Source organism: Pongo pygmaeus, chromosome 23 (genome assembly GCF_028885625.2).
Source record: "Pongo pygmaeus isolate AG05252 chromosome 23, NHGRI_mPonPyg2-v2.0_pri, whole genome shotgun sequence".
NCBI lineage: Eukaryota > Metazoa > Chordata > Mammalia > Primates > Hominidae > Pongo > Pongo pygmaeus.
This window is the reverse complement of record NC_085931.1, coordinates 32,762,361-32,782,873: the sequence shown is the minus strand read 5'-3', so window position 1 is coordinate 32,782,873 and position 20,513 is coordinate 32,762,361. Positions and strand designations below refer to the sequence as shown.

Below are 20,513 nucleotides of genomic sequence, written 5' to 3'. Positions count from 1 at the left end.
AAGCACACACACAGACAGCACAGCGGCCTTGGGCAGTGCCAGCCAAAGCCCGGCCCCCACATGCCACCTGCCTGGGGCCTGGCGGGAGTTTCCAGAACCTCACCAGCAGAAGGCTCATTCTCAGGTGATGAAATCAAGTTCTCCTCTATTGTTTCCCCAGAATTGCAGGGAACAAACCCGTCACGTTGTTACAACAACCAAAACGCACAGGCCAAAATGATGCATCGGCAATTAAGGGCTCCATCATTTCAAGTAATTAAAATAAATGCTTTATTTGAAAACTAATTAATTCTAACTACATATTTTTCCCATGACAATATCCTAGGATTGCTTGATTTATGACATCTAATTATTCTTTATTAATCTAATTGAGAATCATCACGTTCCCCTATCTTGCCTGGCCCCAGGCTGTGGAGCGAAGGCCGCCCTTGCGCAAGGCCTGTGTGCGCCCAGCTGTCCTTGCGGTGGCCCCGGCCCGGCCCCGGCCCTGTCCTCCCGGAGGCAAAGGAACAGGAAACTTAATCCACAGAGCACAACTTTGGCTTCTGCCTGCTCTTCCAGGTGTCAAAGTGAGCCACATTCTTTGAAAAATGAAAGACAGTCTGACACAATTTGTGTAACTCTAACAGCCCTTCCAGAGAAGCCACAAACACCCCTGAAAGCCCCAGGGAACAAAAGGACGACAACAGCATCTGCCTGCAATGCGCCACTGCGGAGGCAGCTCGGCAGGCCCCAGGGATCTCCCAAGAGGGGTCCAGAGCGCTCCTCTGGGTGTAGGGACCAGCGGGTAGAAGCAACTGGCAGAGAGGTCCACAGACACCCGACTCAAGGGAGGCAGGGGCAGGCCTGCAAATGTTCTGCTGGCGCAAACCCGCCCACACCTGCAGGGCCTTCCTCCCTACAGATGAAGCAGGGCTGCGTCAGTGGCTGCAGCCCAAAGACCACAGGTCCCTACCCAAGACATTCTTGGGCTCCTGGGGGTTCACACCAGACAGGCCTCAGCTCAGCCTGGGCCCCTGCTCTGCCCTCAGGCTGCACAGCCCTGTGCTCAGTCCCCTAGCCCTTTTGTGGAAATCAGCAAAGAGTACCACGAAGTGAGCCAACATGGGGAGCCACCACCCAGAGAGGCCACTGGCACCACCCCTGCCCACCCCAGCCCACCAGGTCCTGCCTGTCCCATTGGGCATGTGACAGCACAAGGACAGGCCACACAGGCCACTGGGAGTGCCTCAAACAGGACCCTCCGCCCCACAGCATATCTCACACAAGGGCATGGAACTAGCTCCAGCATCCCCCGAGGAAGCTCCAGCCCATAACCAGCAAGACTGAAGACTAGGTCCAGTACCCCTTTACACCAGGATGGACACCCTGGGTGGCCCTCTCCCAAAAAACAACTAAAGATGTTGATAAAAGTTTTTTAAAAGGCCAGGCATGGTGGCTCATGCCTATAATCCCAGCACTTTGGGAGGCCGAGGTGGGAGGATTGCTTGAGCCCAGGAGTTCAAGACCAGCCTGGGCAACATACGGAGACCTTGTCTTTACAAAAAATAAAAATAAATTAGCCAGGTGCAGTGGTATATGCCTGTGGTCCCAGCTACTCAGGAGGCTGAAGTGGGAGGATGGCTTGAGCCCAGGAGGTCAAGGCTGCAGTGAGCCATGATCGCACCACTGCACTCCAGCCTGGGGGATAGAGCAAGACCCCATCTCAAATAAATTAAATAAATAATTACCTTAAAAAAAATTTTTTTAAACACAGCCAGGCACAGTGGCTCAGGCCTGTAATCCCAGCACTTTGGGAGGCCAAGGCAGGAGGATTGCTGGAGGCCAGAAGTTCAAGACCAGCCAGGGCAACATAGTCAGATCCCATCTCTACAAAAAAAAATAAATAAATTAGCTGGGCATGGTGGTGGGTGCCTGTAAGTCCAGCTACTCAGGAGGCTGAGGTGGGAGAATCACTTGAGCCCAAGAATTCCAGGCTACAGTGAGCCACGATCACACCACAGCACTCCAGCCTGGACAGCAGAGCAAGACCCTGTCTCTGAAAAAAATCAAAATCAAAATCAAAATCTTAAACGCATCACTAAGTTGACAAAAAAAAGTCTGAGCTGCCAGAGGCCAAACACTAAGTAAAAGTGCAGCCTCGGGAGACCTGCGAAGCCTGCCTTGAGGGCATTTGCTGCAGTAGTGAGCTGGATTTCCAGCTCTGATGGCCTCTGGGGTGACAAAAGGCAAAGCTTAGGGCCCTCCTATGGTGGCTAACCTCCTAGGAGAATCCCAGTAGCTAGATGCTCAGTGTTGGGCTGAGCCAGCACTAAACCTACACCCACGGATGCCAGAAAAACACCAGTCCTCAGGTTTCAGCCCTAACTCACACCACCTTGAGAGATCCCCCACACTTCAGTCTGTCTTCTCAGAAGGAACCCACCTGCAACCCAGGCCTCAAGGAATTCACTTTAGACAAAGTCCTAAGAAGTGCAAGGTTGTAGTCAAAAATCACGAAAATCAACAAGGCACTGTAAGTGAGAGTCATCAGAGGCAACAGAAAACAGAAGTAGACCCACAGAGCAGAACACTCAGGTATATAAGGCAAGGGTGCTTAATGCTCTTAAAGAAACGGAGAGGGAACTGCGACTACAAGTAGAGGGCAAGGGAGATGACACATCATCACACAGATCCGAAAAAGGATCCAACTTGGTGAGAGGTGGTTGGGAAACAGGAGATGTGTGTTGTGCCAAGGTATTACTCTCCAAACTGTTTACTGATCACAAAAGGAAAATGTGTATCTTCAATGGAGACATCTGGCTGTCACCACTTTCACCACTGAGAAAAGCTGACACTGCCAATAATGAACAAATTGGCATTGCTTATCTCCTGATGTGATGCCACAGACATGGCACCATCCTTGTGTGTCCATGCCAACAATCCTCAACCTCAATCCAGCCATAAAGGAAACAATCAGACACATCCAGGTTACGAGACACTGGGCAAGACTACTAGCTTGGACTCATCAAAAAGGTCAGCATCAAGAGAAACAACCAAAGGAAAACGCCGGGTAACTTCCACATTAAGAGACCAAAGGGGCATGATAACCAAACACGACATTAGATCCTGGCTCTTAGATCAGATCCTGGATCAAAAAAAAAGGGGGCCATAAGGGACATCTGGGGGATCTTTGTGGGTAATCTGAATATGGACTGCAGACAACGGGGTGTTATTAATTTCCTTGGAAGGATAACAGTATTTTATGTAGAAGAATGTCTTTATTCTTACGAGATACATCCTAAAGTATTTAGGAGTGAAATGCTATAATGTCTACAATCTGTTTTCAAATGTTTCAAAAAAAATTTTCTCTTAATCTCTACCTATCTATGTATGAATATATAGGCAGAAAAGTAGCACAAATGTGGTAAAATGCTAACAACTGGTGACCACAGGTGAAGGTGTACAGGTATTTATTTTACTACACTTGCAGCTTTTCTGTAGATTTAAAACCGTAAAAGCATGCTGGAGGGGTGGAGAAAGACAAGTCCACACTGGACTCGTATCCAGAATATCTAAAGAACACAGAGGTCAACAGAATACAAAAGCAAACACCAAAAGAAAAATAAGCAAAAGGCTTGGACAGATATTTCACAAGCAACGTAAATGTCCAATAAATATATGCAAAGATGTTTAACCTAATTAATAATCCTGGGAATGCCTGTCAAAACTACAATGTGATATAATTACACTCTCAGCAGATTAGCAAAAAATTAAACAGTCTGTCAAATGTTGATGAAGACAGAGGACAACTGGAACCCCATGCTAGAAGGAGCACACACGGAAACGACCACTTTGGAAAACAATCTGGCTCCATCTTGCACACCGTATGACTCAGCAACCCTACTCTTAGATAAACACCCTGAAGAAATTCTCACAAGTGTGTACAAAGAAACTCACACAAGAATGTTCCTAGTAGTATTGGGTAAAATAACAAAAACCAAAAACAACCCAAATGGCTAGCAACTGCAGAAAGGAACACATTGGGTAAATTCGTATGATAGAATACTCCACAGAACTGAAAATGAATCAACTCCAGTCTTACATGGATGAAGCTCAAAGTCATAATTCTCATCAAGAGACATTAAGGGAGTCAAAACTGAAGTCACAGACAGAAATAAAATGTTCACAACACGTATCTGTTAAAGGATTCATTCTCAGAATTTACTCCTTGATTCAGAATATGTCACTCAATAAGAAAAAGAGTGTAACACAAAGTAATTCCAAAAGGCTGAAATTAGAGATGGGCAAAAATGTATATGGGGCAAACAGAAACAATAAGAAAGTAGGGGTTGAAATACTAATAGCAGACAAAGTTGAATTCCAGCCAAAAAGCATTAGACTTGACACAAGACACATAGTTTTTAATTCTTCATTGCAGTTTACAAAATGTAACAGTTTATGGCCAGGTGTGGTGGGCTCACACCTGTAGTCCCAACACTTTGGGAGGCTGAGGTGGGAGGATTACTTGAGGCCAGGAGTTTGAGACAAGCCTGAGCAACATAGTCAGATTTCATCTCTCAAAACAAATAAAAATTAGCTGGGCACAGTAGTGTAGTCCCAGCTATTTGGGATGCTGAAGAAGGAGAACTGCTTGAGCCCAGAGCCTGGGTGACAGAGTGAGACCCTATCTAAAAAAAAAAAAACTATATATATAACAGTTTTTTATATCTATATATAATATATAATTAATATATGTAACAGTTTTTAATATCTATGCACTATATAACAGAGATACCACCTCTATAGAGCAGAAACGACAGGAGATGCAGAGTCACAGAAAGAAGCCTGCTAATGATTGGAGAATATGACATACTACTCTTTTTTTTTTTTTTTTTTTTTTTTGAGACAGAGTCTTGTTCTGTCACCCAGGCTGGAGTGCAGTGACATGGTCTCGGCTCACTACAACCTCTGCCTCCAGGGTTCAAGCAGTTCTTGTGCCTCAGCCTCCCAAGTAGCTGGGACTACAGGCACACGCCACAATGCCCGGCTAATTTTTGTATTTTTAGTAGAGATGGGGTTTCACCCCATTGGCCAGGCTGGTCCTGAACTCCTGACCTCAGGTGATCTGCCCATCTTGGCCTCCCAAAGTGCTGGGATTACAGGCATGAGCCACTGTGCCGGGCCATAACATACTACTCTTAGTACAAGTCAGATCATGTGGACAATAAGTAGGCAGATAGAAGATCCAAAAAATACAACCAACAAGGTAGATACTACAGATCGATAATGGAACTTTACATTCTCATAACAGAACCTACATCTTCTTCTCAAGGGTACATGGGACATGTGTAAACATTGACTGTATATTGGGTCACAAAGAAATATAAGTAAGTTTCATAAAGAAGAAATATTTATAAATAAAATTCTATGACCACAGTGCAATTAAATTAGAAATTAATAAAATAAAAAACAAAAAGGTCTTATCAAATAGAAATTTAAAAACAACTTTTAGGTGAAATGGGATAACCGAAACCACACAAATTTTTTTAAAATGAAAAATACTACGTACCAGTTTATGAGATATATTTAAAGCTCTGATCAGAAGAAAAGTATAGACCAATACCAGTTATGACTATCACACAAAAATAGTAAGTAAAATATTAGTAAACAAGATCCAATATCACATTAATATACAATGACCAAGTGGAATTTATCCTAGAAATGCAAGGTTGGTTCAAATAGGGAATTTATGAATGCCATATACCGTATTAATAGATATAATGAGAAAAAGCATGTAATTATCTCCACAGATGCTGAAAAGCCTTTGACAATATTCAATGCCCATTTTTTATTAAAATACGTAAACAAACAGACATTGATGCATTTCTTAGAGATTATTTATATATATATATATACATCCCCCTTGGTCCTAAATCCAACATATTATTTTATGAAGAAATATTGGGGACATTCCCACTAAGATCAGAATGCCCGCTATCTCTACTACCATTCGACATTGTAGTGGCAGTATAAGCCAAAGCAATTAGTCAAGAAAAATTAAGTAGAGGTTTATAATTGGAAAAGAAGACATTAAACTATCTTCCTGTTGAGTATAGTGGTACACGCCTGTAGTCCCAGCTACTTGGGAGGCTGAGGCAGGAGGATTGCTTGAGCTCAGGAGTTTGAGGCTACAGTATACTATGATCACACCTGTGAATAGCCATTGCACTCCAGCCTGGGCAACACAGCAAGACCCATCTCTAGAAAAAGAAAACAAAACCATATTCCAGATTATATGATGGTATACATGGAAAGCCCTAGAAAATCAATGATAAAACAGATTCAAATAATAAAAAAAAAACTTCAACTGGTAGCAGGATGTAAAACTAACATAGAGAATTCAATAGTCTCTATGTTATTTGTATACAATAACAATAAAGAGCACAATATTACTTGTACAAAAATAATTACCAGTTAGAGAAAATTCCATTCATACCAAAGAAGATAAAATACTTAAGAATAACTTTAATAAATAAATATGAAAAACCTACATGAAGAAAATATTAAAATTCTCCTGGAAGACACAAAAGTAGATTTGAACAAAGGAAAAAGGATTCTTTGTTCTTGGTTAAGACAATTCAGCATCAACATAAGATGTCTCTTCTCCCCAAATTAATTTATAAATTTAACACAACCCCAATGGAAACACCAGCAAGCTTCTTTATGGAGTTAGAGAAGTTGATATTAAGACTCACTTGGATAAACAAAAATATAGCACACACAGAAAAACATGGGGAAAAATTAGCTGCAAAGGAGCTAGCCCTATCAGATACTAACATGTACTCAAGTCTTTAGGATTAAAAGTATAGTACTCCTGTATAGACAGACGGACCAGCGAAATAGAAAGCCTATAAATAAACCCAAGTAAGTGTGGAAGTTTAATACATAAAAGAGGTGGTATCTCACATCACTGGAACCAAAATGGTTAACCATATAAAATCAGATCCATATCTTACAGTGAAATACACGAGCATAAACTCCAAGTGGATCTGGGATCCATATGTAAAAAATAAACCAAGCACTAGAAGAAAACATGGAAGAACTGCATTATTAACTTGGTTGTGGAAAAGGTTTGTTATGACTCAAAATTTAGATACAATGCCTGTAATCCCAGCACTTTGGGAGGCCGAGACTTGAGGTCAGGAGTTCAAGACCAGCCTGGCCAACATGGTAAAACCCCATCTCTACTAAAAATACAAAATTAGCTGGGCGCGGTGGCACGCACCTGTAATCTTTGTACAGCTACTCGGGAAGCTGAGGCAGGAGAACTGCTTGAACCCAGGAGGCGAAAGTTACAGTGAGCCCAGATCATGCCACTGCACTCCAGTCTGGGTGAGAGAGTAAGACTCCATCTAAAAAAAATAAAAATAAAAATAAAAAAATAAAATAAAATAAAATGGATAATTCTGACTATATAAAAATAAAAAATTTTCATGCCTGTAATCCCAGCACTTTGGGAGGCTGAGGCGGGAGGATCACGAGGTCAGGAGATCAAGACCATCCTGGCTAACACGGTGAAACTCTATCTCTACTAAAAATACAAAAAATTAGCTGGGTGTGGTGGCAGGTGCCTGTAGTCCCAGCTACTTGGGAGGCTGAGGCAAGAGAATGGTGTGAACCTGGGAGGCGGAGCTTGCAGTGAGCCAAGATCACGCCACTGCACTCCAGCCTGGGTGACAGAGTGAGACTCTGTCTCAAAAATAAAAAATAAAAGAAAGAGAAAAATGTTAGCTTTTGCATGTCAAAAGAAATTTTAAAATTAATATCTTTAAAATATAAATAAACTTTTCAAAATTAAGGAAAGGCTAAAAACTCAATAGAAAAATGGGAAAAAGAGATGAATAGACAATTCAGAAAAAGCTATGAAAATGGCCATTAAACAAATGAAAAGATGTTCAACCTAAAGCTTACTCATAGAGAAATGTAAATTAAAACTACAGAAAAACTTCTTGTTCTGGCAGGATGAAGTAAGCTCATTACAGCCTCTCTCTCAGGCTGACTGCAACTCAAAACTCTGGACAAAATATAAAAAGCAACTACCTAAGGCTGGGCACAGTGGCTAACATCAGTAATCCCAGCACTTTGGGAGGCTGAGGTGGGAGGATCACTTAAGGCCAGGAGTTCAAGACCAGCCTGGGCAACATAGTCAGACCCTATCTCTACGAAAAATAAAAAATATTAGCTGGGCTGATAGTGTGTGCTTGCAGTCCTAGCTACTTGGGAGGCTGAGGCGGGAGGATCACTTAAGCCCAGGAGTTCAAGGCTGCAGTGAGCTATGATTGTGCCACTGCACTCCTCTCTAGGCAACAGAGCAAGATTCTATCCCACCCCCCAAAAAAACCCAAAAAACAATTCTCTGAAAACAGAAAAGTGGGCAACAGCAGCCAGCCGGATTTGGGAGGAAAGCAAAGCTTAGGACAGTGACCTACACAGAGACATGTTTCCTAGGTTATTCGTATGTGTGTTTTGGGGTACTGCCCTGCGGTTGGCCCTGGTTGCAGAGCTACCAGGCAGCAGTGGCTAAAACTTGGATAAAACTCCAAATTTCTAGATAGAGATACAGAGAAAAAGGTGCGCTATGGCCCCAAGAATGTGAGGGGAACCCTGAAGGTTTACTGTCCCCCTCTCTCACGGTGCTGCCCCAGGGATGGCCCTGCGCACAGAGCCCAGGGGGAAAGTGACTCAGAGAGAAGCTTGTCTTTCTGGTCAGGGGAACCAAGGAAAGGGAACCCTGCAAGATGGCAAGGGGGGAAACTACAGAGTGGGGAGAGCTAAAAAAAGTTCCCCAATTCTGCAAATAAATACACAGAAGCCTCAAGCTCACCCCTGAGCTGTGTATACACAGGGCAGACCCAAAGCAGCACCAGCTGTAAGAAGTCTCAGGCTGAGCCCTGGGTGGCTGGTGTGCGAGACAGAACCAAACCAGCATGTCAAAAGCTCTGAAAATAAAAATGAGATTAAAACCACAGCCCACGGAGGGCGAGATGGAACTTGTGCAAATCTAACTGGGTTGACTGCCTGCTAGCGCCAAACTCAGCTCTCTGTGGAGGACCTCACATACTATTCAACCCAGGATATGTCTAGGATATCATCCAAAATTATTCAGCATACAAAGAACCCGGAAAATGAGACCAACTCTCAAGGGAAAAGGCAATTTACAGATGCCAACCTTGAGAAGATTCAGATGTTGGAAATATCTGGTAAAAATTTTAAAGCAGCTTTATGATTATGCTACATGAGGCAAAAATAAACATCCTTGAACTGAATGGAGAGAAAGGACCTCTCAGCAGAGAAATAGAAATTTTTTTTAAAAAACCAAACAAATACGAATTTCAGAACTGAATAATATCTGAAAAAAATCAATAATGGAATGGGAAGTGACAGAGTGACATAAAGTGGGCCATGCGTGGTGGCTCACATCTGTAATCTCTGCACTTTGGGAGGCCAAGACAGGAGGATGGCTTGAGGAGTTCAAGGCTGCAGTGAGCTATGATGGTGCCACCATACTCCAGCCTAGGCAACAGAGCAAGACACTGTCTCTAAAATAAAATAAAATAGGCTGGACACGGTGGTTCACACCTGTAATCCCAACACTTTGGGAGGCTGAGGCAGGTGGATCACTTGAGGTCAGAAGTTCGAGACCAGCCTGGCCAACATGGTGAAACCCTGCCTCTACTAAAAAAATACAAAAATTAGCCAGGCATGGTGGCGGGCACCTGTAATCCCAGTTACTCGGGAGGCTGAGGCAGGAGAATTGCTTGAAACTGGGAGGCGGAGGTTGCCGTGAGCTGATATCACACCATGGCACTCCAGCCTGGGCGACAAAGTGAGACTCCGTCTCAAAGAAAAAAAAAAAGATAATAATAATAATATAAATATAAAAATAAAAGATCGAGTGAGTGAAATTATTCAATACAAGATCAGAAAGAAAAAAGATTGAAATAAGTGGTTAGCATAGCAGGGACTTGTGGAATAATAGTAAAAGGTCTAACATTAAGGGCAGTGGAATCTGAGAAGTAGAAGAGAGAAACAGATTTGGACCAAAAAATTAATTGAATAAATAATGCCTGAAACTTCACAAACTTAGAGAAAGACAAAAGCACATATGTTTAAGAACATGATGAACCATAAACAAACCATAGGATAAATTCAAAGAAAACCATGCTGAAACATCATAAACTGCTGAGAAATAATAATGAAACCATGGAGGCCAGAAGGGTGGAACATCTTTGTTAAAGAACTGAAAGAAAACAACTCTATATCCAGCAAAATATTCTTTGGGAATGAAGGCAAAATAAAGATTCCCAGATGAGGGCAAATGAGAATTTCTTGCCTACAAATCTGCCCTAAAAGAAATGCTAAAGTTCTTCAGGTTCAAAAGACCTGATACCAGAAAGAAACGTGGAACTTCAAGAAGGTAGGAGGAGCAATGGTAAAATGTGGGTAAATATTAAAGACAATTTTATCACTTCGGTAAAGATGTATGATTGTTAAAATTGTATTATCTGTTGAGGTTTTCAATATGGCAGTTATAACATAATGGAGGAGGGTAAGGGACCTATGTGGTTGTAAGGCTTCTATATTTTATTTGAAATGGAAAAATATTAACTCTAAGAAGACTGTGAAGGGTTAATTAAGTATGTACACTGTCATCCCTGCAGCAACCATTAAAAACATAACACAAGGAGATACTGCCAAAGTTCCAACAAAAAATCAAAACAATGTTTTAAAATACCTAAATAATTCAAGAGAGGACAGGAAAGAGGGGATAGAAGAAAAAAAAAAGAAGAAAAAGAGAAAACAACAAAATAGTAGACCTAAATATAACCATACCAATCATTACAATAAACATAAATGCTCCCAACATGCTAATTATAAGACCCAACTATAAGCTATATGATTTTTAAAAGACTCAACTATAAGCTACCTAAAAGAAATCCACTTTGAATATAAAAACATAGATTAAAAAAGAAAAAGGTGAAAAAGATATGCTATACAAATAATAAATTGGAGTGGATATATTAATATCAGGCAAAGTAGACCTCAGAGTGAGGAATATTATCACGGACAAGAAGATACAATGATAAATGGCATCAATTCATAAAGAAGACACAGAAGTTGTAAATACTGAGCTAATAAGAGAACTTCAAAATGCATGAAGAAAAAACTGATGGAACTGAAAGTAGAAATAGATAACTACATAATTATAGGTGGAGACTTAAACTCCTCCTTAGTAACTGACTGAACAAGTGGCCAGAAAGTCATACAGAAGACCTGACTAATACTATCTATTTACTTGACCTAGTTGACATTTATAGAACATGCCACTCAGTAGAAAAAACACATTCTTCTCAAATGCACATGGAGCACTCATCAAGATAGGCCATATCCTGGGTCATAAAAGAAACCTTAAAAATGTTAAAAAAAAAAAAAAAAAAAAAAAACCACCTCACGCCTGTAATCCCAGCACTTTGGGAGGTCGTGGCAGGCAGATCACGAGGTCAGAAGTTCAAGACCAGCCTGGCCAGCATGGTGAAACCCCACCTAAAAATACAAAAAATTAGCCAGGCATAGTGGCGCACACCTGTAGTCCCAGCTACCCAGGAGGCTGAGGCAGAAGAATTGCTTGAACCCAGCTGGCGGAGGTTGCAGTGAGTCAAGATCGCACCACTGCACTCCAGCCTGGGCGACAGAGCGAGACTCTGTCTCGAAAAAAAAAACGTAAAAAAACAAAGTATACGAAGTATGTTCTCTGATCATATGGAATTAAACTGGAAATCAATAACAGCAAGATAATGAAAATCTCCAAATATTTGGAAATTAAACAACACTGTTTTATATAATCAGTGGGTTCAAGAGGAAGTCCCAAGGGAAATTAGAAAATATCTAAACTAAATACAAATGAAAACACAACATATCAAAACTTGTAGGATGCAGCTAAAACAGTGCTTAGAGGGAAATTTACAGTATTAAATACTTACATCGACAAGAAGAAAGGTCTCCAAATCAATGACCTGGTTTATGCCTTAAGATAACAGAAAAAGAGGAACAAAACAAGCCCAAAGCAAACACAAGGAAGGACATAAGATTAGAGCAGAAATAAATATTTTTAAAGAATAGTAAAACAAATGAGAAAATAAAGCAAGAGGTCGGTTCTTAAAAAAGATCAATAAAATTGATAAATCTCTAGCTGAACTGACAACAATAAAAAGAGAAAAGAGACAAGTTATAATAATTAAAGAAGGGTTATCACTACAGACACCAGAAACATTAAAAGGGTAAGAAGGCGATACTATGAACAACTGAAATAAATTCAAGCTAAATAAACCTAGCTGAAATGAAAGTTGAAAGACACAGACTAGGCGAAGAAAGAGAAGACCTGAATAGTCCTACATCAATTAAAGGAATCACATTTTTAGTTTAACTCCTTGGGGAAAAAAAAATCAAAATTCCAGCCCACATGACTTTACTGGCAAATTCTACCAAACATTTAAAGAAGAAATAACACTATTCTACAAATTATTTTCCCAGAAAACAGAAAAAGAGAGAACATTTCCCAACTAATTTGATGAGGCTAGCACTACCCCAATATCAAAACCAGACAAAGTTAGTAGAAAGAGAAGAAAACCACAAACAAATATATTTCATGAATATAGACATACAAATCCTCAAACAAAATAATAGCTTGCTGCTTAAGTCTCAAGTTGGGGAGGAAAAAACAGCAAATCTAATCCAACAGTGTAGAAAAAGAATACACTGGAGCCAACTGGCATTCATCTCAGGAATGCAAAGCTGATTCAATATTCAAAAATCATTCAATGTAAACTCTCATATTAACACTAAAGAAAAACCACAGGATCATATCAGTTAATATAGAAAAGGCACTGGGCAGAATTCAATATCCATTTATGATTTTAAAAAAAACCCTCAGAAAGCATAATCCATAAGATAAAAAACACAAATTCACCTTCCACAAAATTAGAAACCTTTGGTCTTGAAAAGATTTTTTTTTTTTTTTTTTGAGACGGTGTCTCGCTCTGTTGCCCAGACTGGAGTGCAGTGGCGCGATCTCGGCTCACCGCAAGCTCTGCCTCCCGGGTTCACGCCATTCTCCCACCTCAGCCTCCCGAGTAGCTGGGACTACAGGCGCCCACCACCACGCCCGGCTAATTTTTTGTATTTTTAGTAGAGACGGGGTTTCACCGTGTTAGCCAGGATGGTCTCGATCTCCTGACCTCGTGATCCACCCTCCTCAGCCTCCCAAAGTGCTGGGATTACAGGCGTGAGCCACCGCGCCTGGCCTGAAAAAAGATTATTAAGAAAATGAAAAGACAATCTATACAGATGGGGAAAAATATTTTCAAATCATGTATACAGCAGATAATTTATATAACAAATATATAATTTTCAAAATCCACAAGGAAAACACACACACTCACAAAATAAAACAACTAAGAATGGGCAATAGATTTGAACAAACACTTCACCAAAGAAGATATGCAAATAGCAAATAAGGACATGAAAACATACTCAATATCTTTAGTCGCTAGGAAAATGTAAATTAAAACCACAATAAAATGCCATTACATACTTATCAGAATGGCTAAAACAGAAAAGACTGACCATTCCAGTTGCTGGAAAGCTTATGAAGTAATTGAAACTCTCATACGCTGCTGATGGGATTATAAAATGGTACAACCCTTTGGGAACAAAGTTTGGCTATTTCTTTAAAAACCAGTCCCATACTGGAGACAACCCAAATGCCCATCAACAGCAGAACAAACAGAGCTATATGCACACCTGGATATATCCATCCTTGACAATGACAAAGTAGGAAGTACTGATACATGCTTTAATGTGAATAAATCTCAAAATAATCATGTCAGGTGAAAGAAGCCAGAAAAAGAGAGTAAATTCTGTGATTGTATTTATGCAAAATTCTAGGAGATACAAACTGACCTATAGTGACAGAAAGCAGATTAGAGGGAACCTGGAGAAGAGAGGTGCAGGGAGGAGGAAGGGAGGGGCATGCAGAGAGGCAGGAAGATACTTTAGGCACAGTGGGTATGTTGGTTGTCTTGAGTGTGGGGATGGCGTCACAGACGCTGCACTTGTCAAACTGTCCACTTGAAATATGTGCAGTTTATTGCATATGCAATTTAATTGCACAATCTATTTTTGTGCTCATTAAAGGAAATGCAAGAGCAACTAAACAATCCAATTAAAAAGGCATAAAAGATTTGGCCAAACACTCCACCTAAAAAGATGTGCAAATAAGCACAAAAGGCATCAACATCATAGCCATTAGGGAAATGCAACTTACGCCCATAATGAAATACCACTACATACCTATTAGAGTGGCTAAAATTCAGAAAAAAACTGACAAAACTAACAAAACCAAGTGCTGACAATACTGTGGAGCAACTGGAACCCTGTTGGTGAAACGCAAAATGGTGCACACACTCTGGAAAAGAGTATGGCAGTTTCTTATTTATTTATTTATTTATTTTTATTCTATTTTATTTTTTTTGAGGCAGAGTCTCGCTCTGTTGCCAGATTGGAGTGCAGTGGCGCAATCTCAGCTCACTGCAACCTCCGCCTCCCAGGTTGAAGCGATTCTCCTGCCTCGGTCTCCCGGGTAGCTGGATTACAGGCGCCTGCCACCACACCCGGCTAATTTTTGTAGAGACAGGGTTTCACCACGTTGGCCAGGATGGTCTTGAACTCCTGACCTCATGATCCACCTGCCTTGGCCTCCCAAAGTGCTGGGATTACAGGTATGAGCCACTGCGCCCAGCCCAGTTTCTTATAAAATTAAATATGCATTAACATGTTGCCCAGCAATTCTACTGCTAGATATGTATTCTAGAGAAGTGAAAACTTATATGCAAACAAAAACATGTACATGAATGTTTATAGTAGTTATAACTAACCACCCAAAACAGAAATGTGAAAAATATAATCTCCTAAAACAGAAAATAACCCAAATGACCATCTATGGATGAATGGAATACTATTCTGCAACAGAAAGGAATAAACTATTGATAAATGCAACAATGTGGGTGAATCTCCAAAGAACTGAGTAAAAGGCTACATACTATTTATATGGCATCCTGGAAAAGGCAAAAGTATAGGTACAGAGGACAGATCAGTGACTGTCATGGGTCAGAAGGAGGGGGAGGAGATCACTGCCAAAGGGCAGCAAAAGGCAGGGTTTTGAGAGAATGAGCAGTTTTCTGTGTCCTGATTGGTGTGGTGTTGACATAGACATGGGTTAGGACTCACTGTAAGCGCACACAATAATAAAGATAACAACAATAATACAGTAGTTCCACCTTATCTAGGGGGGATGATGAATGATGATGATGAAAAGTATCTAGGGATACCTTTCAAGACCCCCAGTGGATGCCTAAAACCATGAATAGTTCTGAACCCTATATACACCATGTTTTTCCCTATAGTGTACATATATACCTATGGGAAAGTTTAATTTAAAAATTAGAGACAGGCACAGTGGCTCATGCCTCTAATCCCAGTACTTTGGGAAGCCAAGGCAGGAGGATCACCTGAGCCCAGGAGTTCAAGACCAGCCTGGGCAACACAGGGAGACCCTGTCTCTACAAAAAATAATTAGCTGGGGCAGGGTGCAATGGCTCACACCTGTAATCCCAGCACTTTGGGAGGCCGAGGCAAGCGGATCTTGACTCCTGAGGTCAGGAGTTCAAGACCAGCCTGGCTAACATGGTGAAACCCTGTCTCTACTAAAAATACAAAAGTTAGCAGGCCCCTGTAATTACTAAAAATACAAAAATTAGCAGGCGCCTGTAATCCCACCTGCTCGGGAGGCTGAGACAGGAGAATCACCTGAACCTGGGAGGTGGAGGTTGCAGTGAGCCAAGATCGTACCACTGCACTCCAGCCTGGGCAACAGAGACTCCGTCCCAATAATAATAATAATAATAATAGTAATAAGCCAGGTGTGTTGGCACATGTCTGTAGTCCCAGCTACTCAAGAGGTTGAGGTGGTAGGATCACTTGAGCCCGTGGAGTTTGAGACTGCAGTGAGCTATGTTCACACCACTGCACTCCAGCCTAGGCAACACAGCAAGACCTTGCCTCAAAAAAAAAAAAAAAAAAAAAGTATACTATGATAGAAGTTATGTGAATGTGACCTCTCTCTTACAATATCCTGTTGTGCTGTACTCACCTATTTTCAGACCGCAGTTGACCATGGGTAACTGAAACCTCAGCAAGACTGTAGATGAGCAGGGAGCTAGTGTCATAACAAAATGTCCATGAGTCCACACTGAGGTAAAGAAATGACTAAATAAACAAATCTCCCAAACAGAAGAATTCCACTTTATGCAGACACTCTACCATCAAGGAAGAGTAGATAACTCCCAACCGTTTAAGTATGGGTTATGCAGTGACTCCCTTCCTAAGAGAAGAGTACGGAAGGGAGAGAAAAAGAGCCACTTTACAGCGGAAACACCTGACAGATACTGCCTCCGCCAAGTGATGACGCTCAGCATCAGCAGGGCTAGGTCATGCTGACCACACGTGCCACTGACATGATAGAAAATCCAGGAATGGGCTGGGTGTGTGGCTCACACCTGTAATCCCAGCACTTTGGGAGGTCGAGGCGGGTGGATCACTTGAGGTCAGGAGTTCGAGGCCAGCCTGGCCAACATGGTGAAATGCCGTCTCTACTAAAAATACAAAAATTAGCCGGGCATGGTGGCACGTGCCTGTAATCCCAGCTACTGGGGAGGCTGAGGCGGGAGAATCGCTTGAACCCGACAGGCAGAGATTGCAGTGAGCCGAGATCGTGCCACTGCACTCCAGCCGGGGCGAAGAAGCGAAACTCCGTCTCAAAAAAAAAAGAAAGAAAAAGAAAATCCATCCAGGAATGGCACTCAACCTTTGTGCTTTTCTTCCCAAAACCCATAAGCTCAGTCTAATTGCGAGAAGAACACAACAAATCCCGGTGGAGGAACATTTTACAAGAGCCTGACCAGTGCTCCTCAAAACTTAAGGTTATCAACAACGAGGAAAGTCTAAGAAGGTGTCCTGGCCAGAGGAGCCTGGGGAGACAGGACAGCAAATGCAGTGTGGTGTTCTGGATGGGATTCTGCAACAGAAAAGGACATTAGGGCAAATTCAGGAAACTTGGATGAAGCCTGGACTTCGGTCACTAACAATGCATCAATCCTAGTTCATTAGTCATGCGCAGAGCAAGATGCTGACAGGAAAAAGGGCTCAGAAATGCCTCCATGCACAAGGTTCACACTCAACCACTGCTCTTGGCCACAGTCTCACAGGTTATGTTTCAAATAAAACATATTGTACAAGATACAAGATTCTTGTGCTATTTTTTCTTGTGTTACAGTTAATGGTATTTAATTTACACTAATGTATTATGAAACCTCAATTCCTGTTTCTGGCTTTGGAGTCAATTTCTATCTCTACTCAAGGTGACTTAAACAGACTTAATGAGCCTAGGCAACATGGCAAGACCCCCATCTCTACAAAAAAAAATTTTTTAAAATTGGCCAGTTATGGTGGTGCCCGCCGATAGTCCCAGCTATCTTGGTGGCTGAAGCAGGAGGATCGCTTGAGCCCAGGAGGTCAAGGCTGCAGTGAGCTATGATCACACTACTGCACTCCAGCCTAGGCTAAAGAGACCTGCCTCTAAAATAAACAAACAAAACAGACTTAATGCCAACGTTTACATGCTTTTCCCATTCCAAATAATTTACTATCTTATTTTTGCCCTTTGCCCTAATATAAATTCATCAACAGTGCCCCCTGGTACAAGCTAGTAGTTATTCGGTTAAGCAAATGAGCTGATGACTTTTATGAACATCGTTACTTCCAGAAGGTGTCCCCAGCCAGCTGGGGACAGAAAGAGTACTGACCTAACCACTGTTGCCCTTCACCAGCCCAGCCCACCTAATTTCTCTATGAAGCAGCACAGCCGTTCTAGCAGGAAGATGTTGAATTGGCTGGTCATCCAGGCCAGCAAGAACATGAAGCCAAGGCCATGAGGCCTGAGGCAGGCACACAGGTGGCTGGTGAATGGGCTCCCTCCCACCTCCTGCTCATCGGGCACCTCCCAGGCTACACCTGGAACCAGAAAGGCGCTCCCTGGACAGGCCTGTCCTGAGCAGAGACCTCAGTGTCATCCCCTGCCTTCCTGATGAGGACAGACAGCAGTAAGGCCCAGAATCTCAGAACTGTCCGCTGCATTGCAGCCTCAGCCAACGACCTTGATCTCCCAAAAAGCCTCACACACACCACTCCAAGAAGCTGTATCAGACACAGAGCCCTGGGCTATCCAGGTCAGTTCACTGGCACACATCTCAGTGCTGCTGCTTCAAACCAGTAAACTGAGGTCTAGGCATGCCCTTCCCCATCTCTGAAATGCAGGGAGATCAGCGGGGAGTCAGTGGGGGCAGTCAGAGACTAGCCCCCAACAACCCTTCTCAGTCACTGATGTTGTCTGCCCAAGGCCTCGGGGGCCAGGATTGCTTCCATGGCCTTGGCTCTCGGCCCAGGATGGGGGTGGGAGCAGCCTGGTGAGTGATGCCCAGGCCCCCAAGAGGTGGTCCTGCCATAAGTAATGCCAAGGACACATTCCCCTTCAAGGGAGGCCAGACCTGCCAGGGAGGGCTGCAGAAAAGCTGCACTGTAGCTACAAACAGGAAGGGATGAGCCTGCTCAGATGGTGAGGTCCCTATCCTGTTACCTGCCACTCACGGCCACAAAGGACCAGAAACCCTCCCTGGGCCAAGGAAAACATGCTGCACCTCCCTGTTTGGACCCACGGCTACCAGGGCCAGCTACTGGAGATACCAGGACTCTGGTAGTGTCACCTGGCCTGGGAAGGACCCGAGCAGCTCAAGCTGGCCACACACCAGCCACAGCCCTGGCCATGGCCCCCACCTGCCCACTCCCACTGCAGCCAGCTCCCTGTCCTGAGCGCGGGAAACAGGTCTGCCAGCACTAACTCAAACTTCACAAAGAAACCATTTCTGGAATGGGGCTCCGTTTGGCGATTCGGAGTCAAAGGCGCACTTCATAGCTCCTTTCCAAATCCCGTGCATTGTCAGGCCCTGTTCCCCTTTGAAGCCTCGCTGAGTGATTGAAGCGTCTACTTTCTGAGGGGCAGATAGCACCGGGCTGGTAATCTGACTCTAAGCCACGGGATAAAGGTAGTTTGTTTCCTCTCAGCCCGTCTGTCAACACCTCCTCAGTAATTAGCCCTAATTATTACAGAGGGCCAGCCTCCCATTCGGTTATTAAATCAGAAATAGTATCACGGCTGGGCATCTGTCAACGCCCCGACTGGCGACCTTCGATTCATTGAATCCTCTGTCAGTATCCGCCTTTGGAAGCGCCCAGGCGGGCAGGGAGGCAGCGGCTTCAAAGATGCAGATCCCAGGAAGAATTCCGGGGAGGCAGGGAGGCAGGGAGGGCCAGTGCCCAGCAGCCCGACGGCGAGGGGGAGCCAGGCACCGCCCCCTGGGCAGCAAGTGCACAGCCCAACCCCAGCCATTTCCCACCTCCCAGGGCTGACCGATGTCAGTCTGTCTGTGGCGGGGAATAAGGTATGCCCCCCAAGAACTCCTTCCCTGGGAGGAGAAAGCACCTCCAGGCCTGCATCAGGCATATCCATCTCAGGGAGTGGCCCTGACTGACAGCTTGGCCTGAGGCCCACAAAGCCCTGAACCAGCTCAGTGCAGGGAGGAGAACCCGAGCCCCGGCTGCCCAGAGCACTGGTAAGCTGGCAAATCTGCAAAGCAAAACTCAGATTCCAGCCGTAGACACAATTTCCATAGTGGAGATGAGAGTGCTACAGTCCTGTAGGCTCCGACGAAGGACAGCCACCCATCTCCCTTCTGGGTCTGAGTCTCTTCTCCATCCTAGAGAAATGGTCACTTGCTCTGCCACAGGGGCCTTCTGCTCTGGCAAAGCACCTCCACCCTGCTCCCCTAGGGGATGGTGTCCCCCAGCAAGATTCACAGCCTCAGGCCAGGGGCTGGCACTGACCTCACCTCACTTGGGGCAGTGGCCCAGGTGCCCCAGGGCTGGCCACCAGCACTTCTCCAGAGACTGAGACCCACAGTGCCCCACCCAGGGCTCCTGGCCTGCAGTGAGCCAGGTGGGGCCCAGCACAGTGCCTACACGCTGAACCCCACCAGGTCTGTGCCGCCCCCTTCCAGACAGGCCCTGCTGCGTGTGAGGGAGGGTCCCAATGATCAGTCACTTGTGCTGGGGACACGCCCAAATGGCGTGATTCGTTCCCAAGCAGAGGCAAGCAAGTTCCTCTAGACAGCCCGCTGCAGCCTGTTCTCCCCCGAGGCACTGCCAGTCCCTGATGGGTGCTCTGCCAGCACTTTGGGTCCTTGTGGCCACCAACCACCATGCTGGCAGGGGGAGTGGGTCTCATGGAGACAAGGACATGGATT

The 20,513-nt window shown here is 43.7% G+C and overlaps 1 protein-coding gene across 3 annotated transcripts in view; it reads right to left on the bottom strand.

Moving 5' to 3' along the window:
- The window catches only part of GNB1L (G protein subunit beta 1 like), a 66,515-nt gene that overhangs the window by 35,511 nt on the left and 10,491 nt on the right, over positions 1-20,513 (bottom strand). Inside the window, exon 3 of one of the 3 annotated variants that reach the window (XM_063662850.1) lies at positions 7,268-7,394. The exons of 1 other annotated variant lie outside the window; for it this stretch is intronic. The gene's annotated coding sequence lies outside the window, so the exon portion shown is untranslated. Of the gene's footprint in view, positions 1-1,730; positions 1,850-7,267; positions 7,395-20,513 lie in introns of those variants that run through there. One more of the 3 variants, XM_063662851.1, reaches the window with a different exon arrangement.